The sequence below is a fragment of the Staurois parvus genome, unplaced genomic scaffold (genome assembly GCF_062004578.1).
Source record: "Staurois parvus isolate SC_StPar_1 unplaced genomic scaffold, SC_StPar_1.0 ptg000041l, whole genome shotgun sequence".
Lineage (NCBI taxonomy): Eukaryota > Metazoa > Chordata > Amphibia > Anura > Ranidae > Staurois > Staurois parvus.
In genome coordinates this window covers 269503-286482 of record NW_028317837.1, presented here as the reverse complement: position 1 = coordinate 286482, position 16980 = coordinate 269503, and the positions used below count along the sequence as shown (strand labels likewise).

Here is a 16980-nt window from a genome sequence, read left to right as displayed (position 1 = left end):
AATTGGGGCATAGTATGAAGCTATAGTGACCTCTGAGTCAAGGAGGTGACCCACTAGAAAATATAACGGCTCTCTGGGTCCCAGATCCCTGCCTTGGGTGTAAAGGGAGTAGAGCAGTGGAAAGCTTTGAGTACACCTGTGCGTTTAGTAGCGGCAGAAGCCATATAAACCTGTGGGTAGGAAGAGCTGAGATATTTCGGCATATGGCTAGCAGTAAAATGAGTCTCCTGCAGGCACACCACATGTGCTTTGGCATGGGCAAAGGAGTTGAAGGCCTTAACTTTTTTTATTCAGGGTAAGTATATTTATTGGTGCCATGATAAAGGAAAGATGCAAAGCAGATTGTAGGTGTTGCATCATGGTGACATCATCACTCCTGGGACAGGAATAAGAGAAAGAAAGAAGAGAAAAGTGGGGGAAGCAAGGTTAGTAAAGAGAGAGAAATGTCTGACAAAACAGGTCAGGAGGCCAAAAGGCCACGATGTGAAAACAGATAGGTTGTCCATCTGTCTATGTCACTGGGATATAAATGGATGGAAATAAAGAGTCCTGGGCAGTCTCAACTCGGGGCTACCAAGGAAAATGTGGGGGAGCAGTGAACATCTTCAGAAGCCACAGAGGCCAAAAACAGGATATTAAATATCTGTTTTATAGGAGTCAGGCCAAGGATAGACTATTGGGAATAAGATGTCAGCCTGCAGATATAAGCAGTTGGTAAGTGTATGCATTGTTCAAAGAGGCTATGCTTGTCTGGGTATCATGGGCATTAAACAGCATTAGACCACAGCTGGATGAAAGGGCGATCCGTTTGTTATTTTGTTGTCCAGCTATTAGTAGAAGGTTTAGCTAACAGCATTGAGCTGTTAGTTGCAAAAATTGTAGAATTATACTAAATATATATTTTTTTGTTTACAAACTATTTTTATTTTTTAAGAAATAGACTTCAAAATGGCATTACAGCTTCAAATAGAATATACAAGAGAAACAAGGAACAACTGCAGTATTCATTTCAAAGGTGAAATTATGTAGAATAAAGGGAAAAAGAGAAAAGAAATGAAGTACATGAGCAATATAGGTAGAGAGGTAGGCAGAGTTATAAAACGACCAACAAAGTAACTCAATCAATCAAAGCATAAATGGTCCTTATTGATCTAGTAAATGCCTGTGAGTTCTCCAAAGTTCCCATTTTCTGTCAAATAAATGCATCTTATCCAATAGAGTATAATGAATTCTCTCCATGAGCATCACCGCATCAACTCTGCAGAACTGTGGTCAATGGTACTGTGAGGGATTTCCAATGTAGGGCAATAGCCCATAGGGTGGATATACAAATGCTATGGATTAGCCTCATAACCTCAGTCTGAACTCCCGAGATAGGGGCTCCCAGTAGGCAGGACTGCATAGACAGATGCACCGGAGCACCTGCCACTGCAGAGGCAACTTCAGAACCTTTGTGCCACACCAATGAGAGGCTTGGGAAGGCCCACAATATATGCACTAGAGTACCAGCAAGGCCACAGCCCCGGAAACAAAGGTGGGACGTCCCTGGGTACACGGCGTGTAGTCTAGATGGGGTATGATACCATCTGGTTATTACTTTGAGGGTCGTCTCACAGACAGAAAGATCTAGAGCTCTTACACACATTATCCACCATGGAATCCCAATCCTCATCAGAAAAAGTGACATCACTATCAGCCTCCCATTTCTGTCTATAAAGAGGGGGTGAGGGAAAGAAAGTAACCAAAAATTGGTGATACAAATCTGAAATAAGACCCCTGCCCCTAGGAGAGTCACGGCTAATAGGTTCAAAAAGTGAAATCGGAGATGAAGGCGTAAGACCAAAATGTGATTTAAAAAAATGTCTAATCTGACGATAATGATAATATTCACGAAGCGGAATATCAAAAAGTATGCATAGCATCTCAAAAGTGATACAAGATCCTCCTCTCTGAAAGTCAGATGACCTAATAAAGGACCTATCATACCACCAACGGAATACCTGTGAAGATGAGAATGCTGTAATAAAATTTGGGTCACCAAAAAATGATGAACCTGGTGAGACAGAGGAGACAAGATTCAATTTAAGTTTATAACGGGACCAAAACATCAATGATTGGGCAACAATGGAATTATAGAGCAATAACGGGGGGGGGGGGATTTTGGACCATAATGCACCTGGTAAATAGAATGGATGTATAGACTGAGATTCAAATCTGATCCATGGGACCTGGGAAGTAATAGTCACCCATTGTGATAGCTGTGCGAAATGGGCTGACAGGTAGTAAAGCCAGAAATTGGGGAGACCTAGGCCTCCCGCCCATTGTGACCGGTAGAGGACCGATGAAGTAAAACGAGGGCGTTTGTTACGCCAAATAAAATTATTAATAATCCATTGAAAGCGATCTAAGAACGTTTTTGAGACAGGGATTGGGAGTGATCTAAATAAAGTAATCTAGGCAAGACATTCATTGTTACTGCCGTGACTCTGCCAAGAATGAGATAGGGGATCCATGCCAGATCTTCAATAGAGGTGAGAGGCGTGACACACATGGTGGCCAATTAGCAGCAAATAATTTTGAGTATCTGGGGGTGAGGTTTATACCTAGGTATGAAATCTGATCTGTGGTCCAACGAAATGGAAAAGAATTGCGGAGAGATGCACCCAGGGAATCAGGAACATTAATAGGCAGAACTACTGATTTAGTAAAATTTACAGTAAGACCTGATACTGTTACAAAGTCATTCAATAATGAGCAGAAGTCAGGCAATGACACCAACAGTTTAGTAAGGAAAAGCATAACATCATCTGCATACATACAAATTGTGAAATGTGAACCAATAATGGGGAACCAGAAATGTCTGAGTGTGATTATTGCAATTGCCAAGGGTTCCAAAACAAGCCCCAATAATAAGGGTGAAAGAGGACAACCCTGACGGGTACCTCCGCCTAGTGTACAAAATACAGAATTGCAGCCTGGAAGTCTTATTCTTGTTTTGGGGGGAGTCATACAAAGCATGTACACCAGACAGAAATTCATCACTAATGCCCATCTTCTGCAGTAATGAAAACAAGTATGGCCAGAGGACACCATCAAAGGCCTTGTTAATGTCCCGGCTCAGCAACAAAACTTCTTTAGAATGCAAATTGACGTCCTGAATAACATTTAATGTGAGAGGAATATTGTCTGTGATAAGTCTGCCTGGGATAAATCCCGATTGCTCCGGTGAGACCAAAGAGGAGATAATAGGGGCCAACCTATCTGCCAGAATGCGGCTAAATATTTTCAGATCATTGTTCATCACTGAGATTGGTCTATAGTTTTGAGGTAAATGATGGTCTTTCAGGGGTTTAGGTAATAGAGACAGGTTAGCCAAGAGTATCTCCTCAGGAAACCTACCGCCTTGCAAAACATCATTGAATAATGACATCAAAGAGGGAACCAATGTAGGAGCAAAATGTTTATAATAACTGGCCGTGAACCCATCAGGGCCGGTGCTGTGGAAGTTCTGAGTGCGCTAATCACACAGGATATTTCCTTCAAAGTGCATGGGGCATTGAGAGAGGATATCTGAGAGGGTGTGAGAGCAGGGGGGGGGGGGGGTATAGAATATAGAATCAAGCCATGAGCCGTTTGAGGAAGCAGAAGTTGGTTGCGGGAGAGCTAATAGGGTGGATTAAAAATTTTCAAAAATACCCAGGACTTCACGAGGAAGAGAGGAGATACTGCCAGATTTAGTACATAACTTGTAGATATGTGGGGGTCGTATAGAATGGTTTAATTTCCGTGCGAACATAGTAGATGCTGAGTTATTATGTAATAAAAAGGAGGCCTTTGACCAGCGTAGAGCTTTTTCAGTTTTCTGGGATAGTAAAGTATTCAGTTCTAGACGCTTTTGCGATATCATGGTTTGTTACGGAGAGATGGATTGCCATCATGAGCCCTATAATGTGATTCTAATTCTCGGGTAAGTTTCTGAATTTGTTTCCACCGCTCTCTATTTCTAGAAGAAGCCATAGAAATAAGGTGAAAATAAAAACCCGACTAGAGTAAAACCTTTTCTTACTCTCTGGGAATGTCCTCTTGTTATGGGCTGTACATTCCAGAGCCTCCTCGAGACCTGGACCAAAAAGATTATCGGCAATAAAGGGTAAGGCACAGTTTGAATGCTGAGTTCCCTGCCCAGGTTTTTAACCAAAATGCCCTTTTAGCTGAATTCACTAGGGCAGAGGTTCAAGCCGCTAGCTTAAAGGATTTGGCCGAGGCATCCACAAGGAAACCAACGGCTTTAAACAGCAAAGGAAATTATTTATTTATTTCAGGTACTTATATAGCGCTGTCAGTTTACGCAGCGCTTTACATATATATTGTACATTCACATCAGTCCCTAACCCTCAAGGGGCGTACAAACTAATATCCCTAACTCACATTCATACATACACATACTAGGGACAATTTTGACAGGAGCCAATTCACCTCCCAACATGTCTTTGGAGTGTAGGAGGAAACCAGAGTACCCAGAGGAAACCTATGCAGGCACAAGGAGAACATGCAAACTCCAAGCAGGTGGTGCCGTGGCTGGGATTCGAACCAACAACCCGAGTATTGCCAGGTGGAAGTGCTAACCATTTAGCCACTGTGCTGCCCTATATTTCAGGATTTGCTGCCTGGAGGTCCCTGCTGAGAGATGCGACTGGGTAAGCCAGCATTCCAGATTTCTGGTGACAAGGTAGCCGATAAAGCTGGCCTAAAGCTGATGGAAGTGGAATCCCAGGCCCTGCGGAGTAAGACTTCATCCCTTTTATACATAGGGTCTTTCAGAGCCCCCATATCTTCAAATGCTAAGTCTATCCTTTGTGGGGTTAGCTCAGGTGGGGGATCTCCTTCCCTGGGACAAAGGTAGACCGCACAGCAGGCTTTCGTCAAAATCTGACTGGATGTCAGTTTTATTAAAAAGGTTTGCAAGAAATATCAAAGTAAACAAAACATCAAAATAAACCCTCGCCATCCAGGCACTAACTAAACAGCAGATGATTCCTCTCTCAGAGGTGAAGGGCTTCTCCCTGTCACCAAAACAAAATAACAGCAAACCTTTTCTTGCAGGTATAGTCCATACACACAGCTCTCTCAGAATACCTCTCTGAGTCCCAGGCCACGAGCGACTCCTTGCTCCAGCCCTGCCCTTTTTATATCACCTGTTGGTGGACCTCAGTGGAGCCCAAACTCTGGTCCGGAACCACCTCTGCCATTGTGGCCCCGAAAACCCGGAGTGGACTCCACCTTACACCTCACAATATGACCTCATGCGAGGTGACACATATCGTCCATCCATCACTTTGCCGTTCATACTGTCACATATCCCCCCCCTCTGCTCAAGCCCCTGCGGCTGAGCAACTGTCCCAACCAGGCAATGGACCCGGGAAAGGGCATCTACATTACTTTGCAGTTTCCCCGCTCTGTGTTCCACTGTGAATTTGAACACTTGTAGCGCGAGAAACCACCTTGTCACTCGACTGTTTTTCTCCTTATTATCACACATCCATTTGAGCGGGGCATGATCAGTAACCAACTTGAACGGTCTTCCTAACAGGTAATATTTCAGGGCCTCCAAGGCCCATTTGATGGCCAAACATTCCTTCTCCACAATGGCATAGTTTCTCTCATGTTTGTTGAGTTTTCTACTTAGGTAGACCACAGGGTGCTCCTCCCCATCTCTGATTTGGGACAGGACAGCACCTAGTCCCACGTCAGAGGCATCAGTCTGTACCACAAACTCTGTTGTGAAATCTGGAGTCACAAGCACAGGTTGGGCACAGAGATCTTGTTTCAGCCTTTGAAATGCGGTCTCCGCCTCGGGATTCCACTTGATCATGACCGACCCCCTACCTTTCGTCAGATCTGTCAGTGGGGCTGCAATGGTGGCAAAATTGGGGATAAACCGCCTGTAGTATCCTGTGATCCCAAGAAATGCCCAGACTTGCTTTTTATTTACAGGTTGGGGCCACTTTTGAATCGCCTCAATTTTATTGATCTGAGGCCTAATGAGACCTCGACCAATGATGTAGCCAAGATATTTGGCCTCCTCTAAGCCTATGGCACACTTTCTGGGGTTGGCAGTAAGACCTGCTTCCCGCAGTGAATCTACGACCGCTTGCAAGTGGAACAAATGAGATTCCCAGTCTGGACTGTGGATGATGACATCGTCCAAATAGGCAGCTGCATATTGGCGATGTGGTCTCAACGTTTTGTCCATCATCCTTTGGAATGATGCAGGAGCCCCATGCAAACCAAACGGCATCCGCTTATACTGAAAGGACCCCTCGGGGGTGGAGAATGCCGTCTTTTCTTTTGCAGCTTCCGTTAAAGGAATCTGCCAATAGCCTTTGGTTAAATCTAAGGTGGTTATGTACCGAGCCGTTCCCAACCTGTCAATGAGCTCATCCACCCGAGGCATCGGGTACGCATCAAATTTCGACACACTGTTCAGTTTTCTGAAATCATTACAGAAACGAATTGTTCCATCTGGTTTTGGGACCAACACTATGGGACTCGACCACTCACTGTGAGATTCCTCAATCACTCCCAACTCTAACATGTCCTTTATTTCCTTTGCCACCGCCTCCCGCCTGGCCTCGGGTATTCTATAGGGCTTGACATTTACGCGGACCCCGGGCTGGGTAACTATGTCATGCTGTATGACCGTCGTCAGTCCAGGTAGGTGCGAGAAGAAATCTCCATTTTTCCTCAAACTCCTTAACATCATTTTGTTGGGCTACTGACAAGGTTTCCGTTATAGGTACCTGAGGGGCCACGGGAACCACGTCCTTTTGGGGGCTTGGTACTGCCAACAAACTTTCCCTGTCTTTCCAAGGTTTTAAGAGATTAACATTATAGATTTGTTCGGGTTTCCTTTTTCCTGGCTGGTAAACTTTATAATTTACTTCCCCCACTTTCTCCCTAATTTCAAAGGGACCTTGCCACTTTGCGAGGAATTTACTTTCCACGGTGGGGACTAGCACCAGCACTCTATCCCCAGGGTTGAAGGTACGGATCCTGGCACCCCGGTTATAAACCCTTCTCTGGACCTCCTGGGCTTGCTCCATGTGTTCCCGAACAAGTGGCATGACAGCTGCGATTCTATCCTGCATCTGTGAGATATGCTCGATGACACTTCTATAGGGCGTGGACTCTGTCTCCCAGGTTTCTTTTGCAACATCTAGCAATCCCCTGGGATGTCTACCATACAGTAATTCAAAAGGTGAATATCCTGTAGATGCCTGAGGTACTTCCCGTATAGCAAACATGAGATATGGTAGCAAAAAATCCCAATTTCTCCCATCTTTGTCCACCACCTTTTTTAACATATTCTTAAGGGTCTTGTTAAACCTTTCCACAAGCCCATCGGTTTGGGGGTGGTAGACTGAGGTACGGAGATGGGAGATTTTGAACAATTTGCATAACTCTTTCATAACTCTAGACATAAATGGCGTGCCCTGATCCGTTAATATCTCCTTTGGAATACCTACACGACTAAACACCCGGACAAGCTCTTTGGCGATATTTTTAGCAGAGGTATTACGCAAGGGGATGGCTTCAGGATACCGGGTGGCATAGTCAAGTATAACCAGTATGTGCTGATGGCCCTGGGCAGACTTTACTACCGGACCCACTAGGTCCATGCCCACTCTTTCAAACGGTACTTCAATTATGGGTAGAGGTACTAGCGGACTGCGAAAATGGGGTGAGGGCGCAGAATATTGACATTCCGGACATGACTCACAATGCGCTTTGACGTCTCCATGTAAGCCTGGCCAGAAGAATCTCTGGGTTATTCTCTCCTTTGTTTTCTCTACACCCAGGTGTCCACCCATTATATGCCCATGGGCTAAATCCAGTACCATCCGGTGAAAGGGTTTGGGGACCACTAACTGTTCTACCTCCTCCTCCCCTTGCTTTACCACTTGATACAGCAAGTTATTGTTAAGAGCCATGTAGGGAAAAGACACCCCTACATCATTTTCCACTGGTTCCCCATCAATCATTTTAATGTTTTCACGGGCTCTATTAAGTGTGGAATCTTTCAGTTGTTCTGTACAAAAATCCTCTTTTCTGACCTCTAGGTCAGGCACCACATTCTGTCCACTCTCACTAGAGCCAGCGATCATCTCTTGCTCTATATCCTCAATGTCTGGGGTTGGATCCAACTCCTCCTGCTCCCCAGCCATTACAGAGAAAGGGAAAAGATCTACGCCTTCCTCGGACACACCCACAGTTTCCACTTCCACTCGGCAGTCAAAGGGGTCAGGAGTGAGTTCAGGAGTGTCCGGCGTTTCCCCAGCAGGGGGAGCTTGGTCCTCCTGACACCTCTCCTTGTCCCATAACCTCCAGAAATGGGGAAAATCTCTCCCCACTATGGCTTCATGAAGCAGAGAGGGCACCACTCCCACAGAATGGGTCACAGGGCCCCAGGGAGTATCAATCTCCACCAAAGCAGTCTGGTAATTACGTGTATCACCATGAATACAGATAACCCCAATCGTGCTAGGGTGTAAGCTTGCAGGGTTTACCAAATCACTTTTAACCAAGGTCACAACACTACCCGAGTCTAGCAGCGCAGTTACTGGCTTTTCATCAATGGCAATCACACACATTTGCTTTTCCATGCGTTTCTGACATGCTGCAGTACATACCACCTGTGCAAAAAGAGACATGCCTTTTCCTAAATAAGCATTTTCACATTGCATAGGTTCATCATTTAAAGGACAGTTTGCAGCAATATGACCTAACGCATGACACCGATAACATTTGATATGTTCAGTACCTAAACCTCTAAACGGCTTTGGGGACCTTCCTGACCTATTTGGCCAGTCTCTAGGTCCTAAGCCCACAGTCTCATTATCTGACACAATAGTCTTATCGTTTTTTCCTGAGCCTTTGGCCCATGGAACAGTCTTACCGGATCCTCCGGATAGTTTTCCACCCCTAGTGACATTGGGGTACGGCCCAGGTGCATGAAAAAAGTCCTCAGCGGCTGCATATCTCTCCACCAGGTCCACCAGCTCGTTTGCAGATTTAGGGTCTCCACGGCCGACCCACTTCCTCAAAGTGGCAGGGAGTGCACGCAAATATTGGTCCATGACCACACGCTCCACAATCTGAGGGCCTGACAATACCTCTGGCTGGAGCCACTGTTTGGAGAGATGTATCAAATCGAACATCTGAGATCTGGGTGGTTTGTCAGCCCTGAAATGCCACTGATGCACCCGCTGAGCCCGGACTGCAATGGTGACACCCAGGCGTGCAAGGACCTCAGCCTTCAGTTTCTCATAGTCCTGGGCATCCCCTGGTTCCAGGTCATAATAGGCTTTTTGGGATTCACCTGTCAAAAATGGTGCAAGCAGTCCTGCCCATTGCTCCTTTTTCCATCCTTCCCGAACAGCAACCCTTTCAAAAGTGGTGAGGTAGGCCTCCACATCATCCGCAGGTGTCATCTTCTGCAAAACATAGCTGGCCCGCGCCATTTTCTGCTCCACTGGCAGCGGATCTGCAGATTCCTTCTTTAATTCTAATAGGTGTTGGGCCACCTGCTTAAGGAGCTCTCTGTCTGCTTGTTGGGCTTCATGTTGCGCCTGTTGGGCTTCATGTTGCGCCTGTTGGGCTTCCGCCAACTGGCGATTCGTCTCCCGTTGTGCTGCGTTGGCCTGCAGCAAGGCTCTTATAACTTCCTCCATCTTCCCACTTGCTCAGGAAGTTGCCCGCATCCTCCACCATATGTGGGGTTAGCTCAGGTGGGGGATCTCCTTCCCTGGGACAAAGGTAGACCGCACAGCAGGCTTTCGTCAAAATCTGACTGGATGTCAGTTTTATTAAAAAGGTTTGCAAGAAATATCAAAGTAAACAAAACATCAAAATAAACCCTTGCCATCCAGGCACTAACTAAACAGCAGATGATTCCTCTCTCAGAGGTGAAGGGCTTCTCCCTGTCACCAAAACAAAATAACAGCAAACCTTTTCTTGCAGGTATAGTCCATACACACAGCTCTCTCAGAATACCTCTCTGAGTCCCAGGCCACGAGCGACTCCTTGCTCCAGCCCTGCCCTTTTTATATCACCTGTTGGTGGACCTCAGTGGAGCCCAAACTCTGGTCCGGAACCACCTCTGCCATTGTGGCCCCGAAAACCCGGAGTGGACTCCACCTTACACCTCACAATATGACCTCATGCGAGGTGACACATATCGTCCATCCATCACTTTGCCGTTCATACTGCCACACCTTTTAGAGACTTTAGATAAGGGGGTGTCTAATTTCTGAACCTTGTTCCATTGCTGGGACCTGTTATCCTAAAAAGGAAACCTCCTTTCAAGGTAACTTGAGAAAAAGGGTTTCCTCTCAGGGCTTTCCCATTCCTGCCTAATGGTATCAACCAGGGAACTATGGACTGGAAAGACACTAGTCTTTCTAGCATACAAACCTTGATACATGAGGTCATGCTTAGATAGGCAAACATCCTCCTCCTCGATTTCTAAGGTTTTGTAGATAACTTTAACCACCTTCCGTCCGGCCATTTCATATAAACGGCCGGACGGTGGCACTGCAGGGTCGGGTGGCCGTTTATGAATGGCCTCCCCTCACCCTGCTTGTGCGCGCTCCCTGGGAGCACGCAGCACCGCGATCCGGTGCCCGCTGTGTCCTCCGGACACAGTGAAAATCCGATCATCGGACGGGACCTCTGTACGAGGTCCCGATCATGTGATCACTGATTGGCCAATCAGTGATCACATGCAAAGTAGTAAGCAAGATGTCACTTGTGACATCATTGCTTACTATGTGTGAAATCTGTGAATGATCACAGAGGTCACATGGTACAGGGCTATTCACAACAGCCTTGTACCATGTGACAAGCTGTGATCAATCACAGCTCACTCAGTACTTCTCAATGAGAAAGAGAAATGATTGCTTTTACATCCTATAAAAGCAATCAGTGTAAAAAAAAAAAAAAAAAAATCTTCATCACCCCCCACAAGTAGTACAGTGTCACCATGGTGACACTGTACTGCTAGGGTGACAGTATGTAAAAAAATTAATAAAAAATAATAATATAAAAAAATAAAATAAAAATGTAAAAAAAAGTTTAAAAATTATAATTTTTGGTTATAAACTAATTTGTTTTTTGTTTTTTTACTAAAAAGATAGCGGAATAAATTTTGGCAAAGATTTATGATGAAATATAATTTATTTGCAAAATGTTATAAAAAAAACACTTTTGTTCAAAATGTTTTAGACTTTTTCATTTACATAGCAAAAAAAATAAAAATCCCAGCGGTGAATAAATACCACTAAAATAAAGCTTTATCTGTCTCAAAAAAATGGTAAAAATTTAATTTGGGTACAGTGTTGCATGACCGCGCAATTGTCATTCAAAGTGTGATAGCGCTGAAAGCTGAAAATTGCCCTGGTCAGGAAGGGGGTAAAAGTGTCCGGTCTGGAAGTGGTTAAGGAGGTCGTCCACATCTTCCAGGGGCAATTTGTTCCTGGAACCTCTGGAAGAGCAAACTTCACCATCCTCATCTTATGAGCCTGAATCTACCTTTGAGGAAGCAAGAGACCTAGGATCCTCAGGGTCCTCCTCCCCTTTTAATGTATCTGCTACCGACAAACCCACCGATTGGGTCCAAGGACCCAGTGGCGACTGCATTTTTCCAATAGGGATCTAAAGGATACACTACTACCTCCCCCCCACTCCCCCTCTCTGTTGGGGTCCCTCAAGGCTCTGTCCTTGGGCCCCTTCTCTTCTCCATGTACACCTCCTCCCTTGGCCAACTGATACACTCCCACGGCTTCAACTACCACCTCTATGCCGACGACGCGCAAATCTATCTCTCGACCCCTTCAGTCTCCGCCCGAATCACCAGCCTACTGAACGACATATCAGATTGGATGTCACTCCACTTCCTTAAACTGAACCTCTCCAAAACCGAGCTCCTAGTCTTCCCCCCAGCCCGCACACCACCCCCCACTGACTTCTCCATCACGCCCAACCATGCCACCATCAAGCCCACCCCGTAAGCCAGAGTACTTGGTGTCATTCTGGACTCTAACTTATCCTTCCAGCCCCAAGTCCAATCTTTAACAAACTCGTGCAGACTCCACCTCCGCAACATGCAGACTCCACCTCTGCAACATCGCCAAAATCCGCACGTTCCTAACCCCAGAAACCACTAAACAGCTCATCCACTCCCTCATCATATCATGACTCGATTACTGCAACTCCCTCCTCACTGGCCTGCCTCGCTGCTGGCTATCCCCTCTTCAGTCCATCCTGAATACGGCGGCCAGACTCATCCACCTCACCAACCGCTCAGCTTCTGCCACACCCCTCTGCCAATCCCTCCACTGGCCTCCACCCCCCTCTGCCAATCCCTCCACTGGCTTCCGATTGCCCAACGGATCAAATTCAGAATGCTAACACTGACGTACAAAGCTGTCCACCATACTGCCCCGTACTACATCACTGACCTAATATCCATCTACCACCCAAAAGATATGTTTCGCTCCTCACAAAACCTCCTTCTCTCTAGTTCCCTGATCTCCTCCTCCCATGCTCGCCTCCAGGACTTCTCCAGGGCATCACCCATCCTCTTGAACTCCCTACCCCAATCCATCAGACTATCACCCACTCTCCTCTCCTTTAGGCGCACCCTAAAAACCCACCTCTTCAGGGAAGCCTAGCCCACCCTCTGCTAACTGCCGATCTCCTCCACTCCAACCCACAGCTTTTCCTCCCATACCACTATCCCCTCCCTCCTAGATTGAAAGCTCCAAGGAGCAGGGCCCTCGAACCCCTCATGTATCACATTGTATTGGTTTTGTACTGTCTCATGTATTGTCTCCCATTGTAATGTACAGCACTGAGCGAACTGTTGGCGCTTTATAAATACGGTATAATAATAATATTAATAGTAATAAAAGGATTGAAATGTAGACAACATGTCATCCTTAATGGAGGTGAGCACTTTATGGCACGCTGTAAATGACTTATCCTTAAGTAGGCTAGCCACACAATTGCGGCATAAGGGTTTTTCCCAAGCTGAACCCAATTTAGCTGCACAAACTGCACACTTCTTCTTGGGGGTCTGACTCTGCACCTTGTCCTGGGCTTTAACCTACAATGAGCAAGAAAAGACACAATACAGAAAATAATCAGCCCAGGGCCCCTCATACAAAACCACTGTGCTGGGGGAGCAAGAAAAGGAAGTGTGCCCACCAGGGTCAGCAAGAGGGATCAGAGTCCCCAAGCTTAACTTAGAGGAGCCAGTGCTTGAAGGACCAGAGTATGCCTGAGAAGTGCCAGCGCCTTCCATATGTCCCTCTTGGTGTGGAGCCACAGGCTCTGCTGGGTCTGTACTCCATACTGGCTGCCTGTGCTAATATGGAGACTGGAACCACGAGTCTCCGGCGCCTGTCAATGACCTCACCACGACCGGAACTTCCGGTTCCTGGACAGCACCCAGAAGTTGCGGCTACTTGCACGCCTGCTTGGCAGTCAATCTGCCACATTGTGCATCGGATGCTGGAGCCCCCCCCGCACGAGAAGGACAACGACAGGCATCAAAGGTCCTGGACCCCCCAGGACACCCCCGATGATGGTTATCATCCACTGAGGCATGGAAGGACATCAGGAGCGCAGCCCCACTCCCCCTGAAGTGATTGCGTCGGGCAGGAGGAAGTAATCCAGACCAGAATCCACCAGCAACCTCTAGGGCCCAGGACTTCGACAATCAGTTCCTTGATGACTGCACCCATCCTTGCAGAGGAAACACTAAAAACTCAGGAGGGAGGCCTGGTGGTCCGCCTTTTATAGAACTGTGCTTACGTGTTTCCTGTCCCAGAGGGAGGAGCTCTGTCTCAGGAAGGCTGTCCTGGAGGACGTTTGGAGAAATGAACATTAGAGTGTCTGAGAGACAAAAGCCAGAAATAGATCAGTGGCTGCATGCACACCTCATTGTTAGGCTACAGGTAGAGAGGCAGAGATGAGGCAGGATTTATCATGAAATACAAATTAAAGTGTATTATTTTCAAAACAGCCAAGAATATTTCACAAGGTCTGAAAAGTATGTAAGTCAGCGAGTAATTCCACAATTTAAGAAGAAGAGCATAACTGCAGGTAGTACATGTAAGAGAGGAGTTGCAGATGATACGATGGTGGGTAGTACGTACAGGAGAGGAGTACGGAGGTGTGACAGTAATGGGTATGTACAGGAGAGGAGTACGGAGGTATAACAGTGATCGGTATGTACAGGAGAGGAGTACGGAGGTATGACAGTGATGGGTACGTACAGGAGAGGAGTACGGAGGTATGACAGTGATGGGTATGTACAGGAGAGGAGTACGGAGGTGTGACAGTGATCGGTATGTATAGGAGAGGAGTACGGAGGTATGACAGTGATCGGTATGTACAGGAGAGGAGTACGGAGGTATGACAGTGATCGGTATGTACAGGAGAGGAGTGTGGAGGTATGACAGTGATGGGTATGTACAGGAGAGGAGTACGGAGGTATGACAGTGATCGGTATGTACAGGAGAGGAGTACGGAGGTATGACAGTGATCGGTATGTACAGGAGAGGAGTACGGAGGTATGACAGTGATCGGTACGTACAGGAGAGGAGTACGGAGGTATGACAGTGATGGGTATGTACAGGAGAGGAGTACGGAGGTATGACAGTGATGGGTATGTACAGGAGAGGAGTACGGAGGTGTGACAGTAATGGGTATGTACAGGAGAGGAGTACGGAGGTATAACAGTGATCGGTATGTATAGGAGAGGAGTACGGAGGTATGACAGTGATCGGTATGCACAGGAGAGGAGTACGGAGGTATGACAGTGATCGGTATGTACAGGAGAGGAGTACGGAGGTATGACAGTGATCGGTATGTACAGGAGAGGAGTACGGAGGTATGACAGTGATCGGTACGTACAGGAGAGGAGTACGGAGGTATGACAGTGATCGGTACGTACAGGAGAGGAGTACGGAGGTATGACAGTGATGGGTACGTACAGGAGAGGAGTACGGAGGTATGACAGTGATGGGTATGTACAGGAGAGGAGTACGGAGGTATGACAGTGATGGGTATGTACAGGAGAGGAGTACGGAGGTATGACAGTGATGGGTATGTACAGGAGAGGAGTACGGAGGTATGACAGTGATGGGTATGTACAGGAGAGGAGTACGGAGGTATGACAGTGATGGGTATGTACAGGAGAGGAGTGTGGAGGTATGACAGTGATGGGTATGTACAGGAGAGGAGTCTGGAGGTATGACAGTGATGGGTATGTACAGGAGAGGAGTACGGAGGTATGACAGTGATGGGTATGTACAGGAGAGGAGTACGGAGGTATGACAGTGATGGGTATGTACAGGAGAGGAGTACAGAGGTATGACAGTGATGGGTATGTACAGGAGAGGAGTACGGAGGCATGACAGTGATGGGTATGTACAGGAGAGGAGTACGGAGGTATGACCGTTCCCAGGGAGGAGTATCTCAGGAAGGGTCTATACTCCACCATAACTCTGGTTCTCGGAGTGTCAGGTCCCAGCGGGTTCTCCTGGTGTCTCTCCTGTTATTCTGTCTCGGACACATCAGAGGAACATGGTGGGAGATCGGCCTGAATGTCCTTCCTAGGAGGGAATACCGGAGCCATTCTGAGGCCCATTTAATGGCCGGCAATGAGGAGGAAACCAACACTGAGAAGTACATGCTGAGATATATACAGCACGGGGCAGCACAGTGGCTGAGTGGTTAGCACTTCCTCCTGGCAGTACTCGGGTTGTTGGTTCAAATCCCAACCATGGCACCACCTGCCTGGAGTTTGCATGTTCTCCCTGTGCCTGTGTGGGTTTCCTCCAGGAACTCAGGTTTCCTTCTACACTACAAAGACATGCTGGGAGGTGAATTGTCTCCGTTCTAAGTTGTCCCTAGTATGTGTATGTATGAATGTGAGTTAGGGCCCTTAGATTGTACGCTCCTTGGGGGCGGGGACTGATGGGAATGTACAATATAGATGTAAACTGACGGCGCTATATAAGTACCTGGAATAAATAATAATAATACACCCAGATCATCGATGACGAGGAGGAAGGTTCGGTCACAGATGATTGGTCCGTCTATAGCAGGGACAGGAGCCGGGACCAGGAATAGGAGATCCACCTGACTTACCCGTGTGCTCTGACATGGAGAAGATCCCATGCTGGCCCTATGGTGGCCGTGTGTTCAGGATGGAGACCGATTCTGTTGGATCCTCTGGAAGCAGATCTAAAATGGCTGAAAGGAGAAAGATTTCCCGGTACAGGAAGTGACACAGAGAGGAAGTGCCACCAGACAGGAAGTGACACAAAACAGGAAGTGACTGGGGACAGATTTATACAGAGGCTGCAGTATGGAGAGCAGACACTAGATGGTGCTGGTCCAACAAAATCTGAATATTATAAAACAACAGGGAAAAAACCTGAAAAGCAAAAGATGATGGCGGCTCGTAAACTTCTATTATCACAGTTATCACATTACAGTGCAGTGGAGTAGATATTCGTCCTCCATTTTATTGTAGCCCACCTGTCCCTCCTCCAGTAGCCATTTTTCTTTGGTATATTATCAACGTTTGTACAGTTATCACATTACAGTGCAGTGTATTAGATCTTTGTCCTCCATTTTGTTGTAGCCCGCCTATCCCTCCTCCAGCGGCCATTTTCCCTTAGTCTGATATGGAGGCTGGCACATTTTGTCCCCTGATATTAAACATTAGCTGGGTGATTGTATACACACAGCGGGCAGATCTCAATCAATGTCACCCACTAGTCTATACTGTCACGGGGTTGGCCAGCCAATCATGTGGCTCCTATTCTGTCCTTCCAATGACCATTCCTAGTACATAGGACTCATCTTCCATACTACATTCATGATACAACAAAATGGAAACTCCCA

General features: G+C 46.7%; 1 long non-coding RNA gene across 1 annotated transcript in view; it reads right to left on the bottom strand.

Moving 5' to 3' along the window:
* LOC149470500 (uncharacterized) overlaps positions 1-16356 on the bottom strand; it is a 34355-nt gene extending 17999 nt beyond the window's left edge. The window contains exon 1 of the long non-coding RNA XR_016308596.1: positions 16219-16356. This is a non-coding gene — a long non-coding RNA (uncharacterized LOC149470500). The remainder of the gene's footprint in view (positions 1-16218) is intronic.
* Positions 16357-16980: the final 624 nt, after the last annotated feature.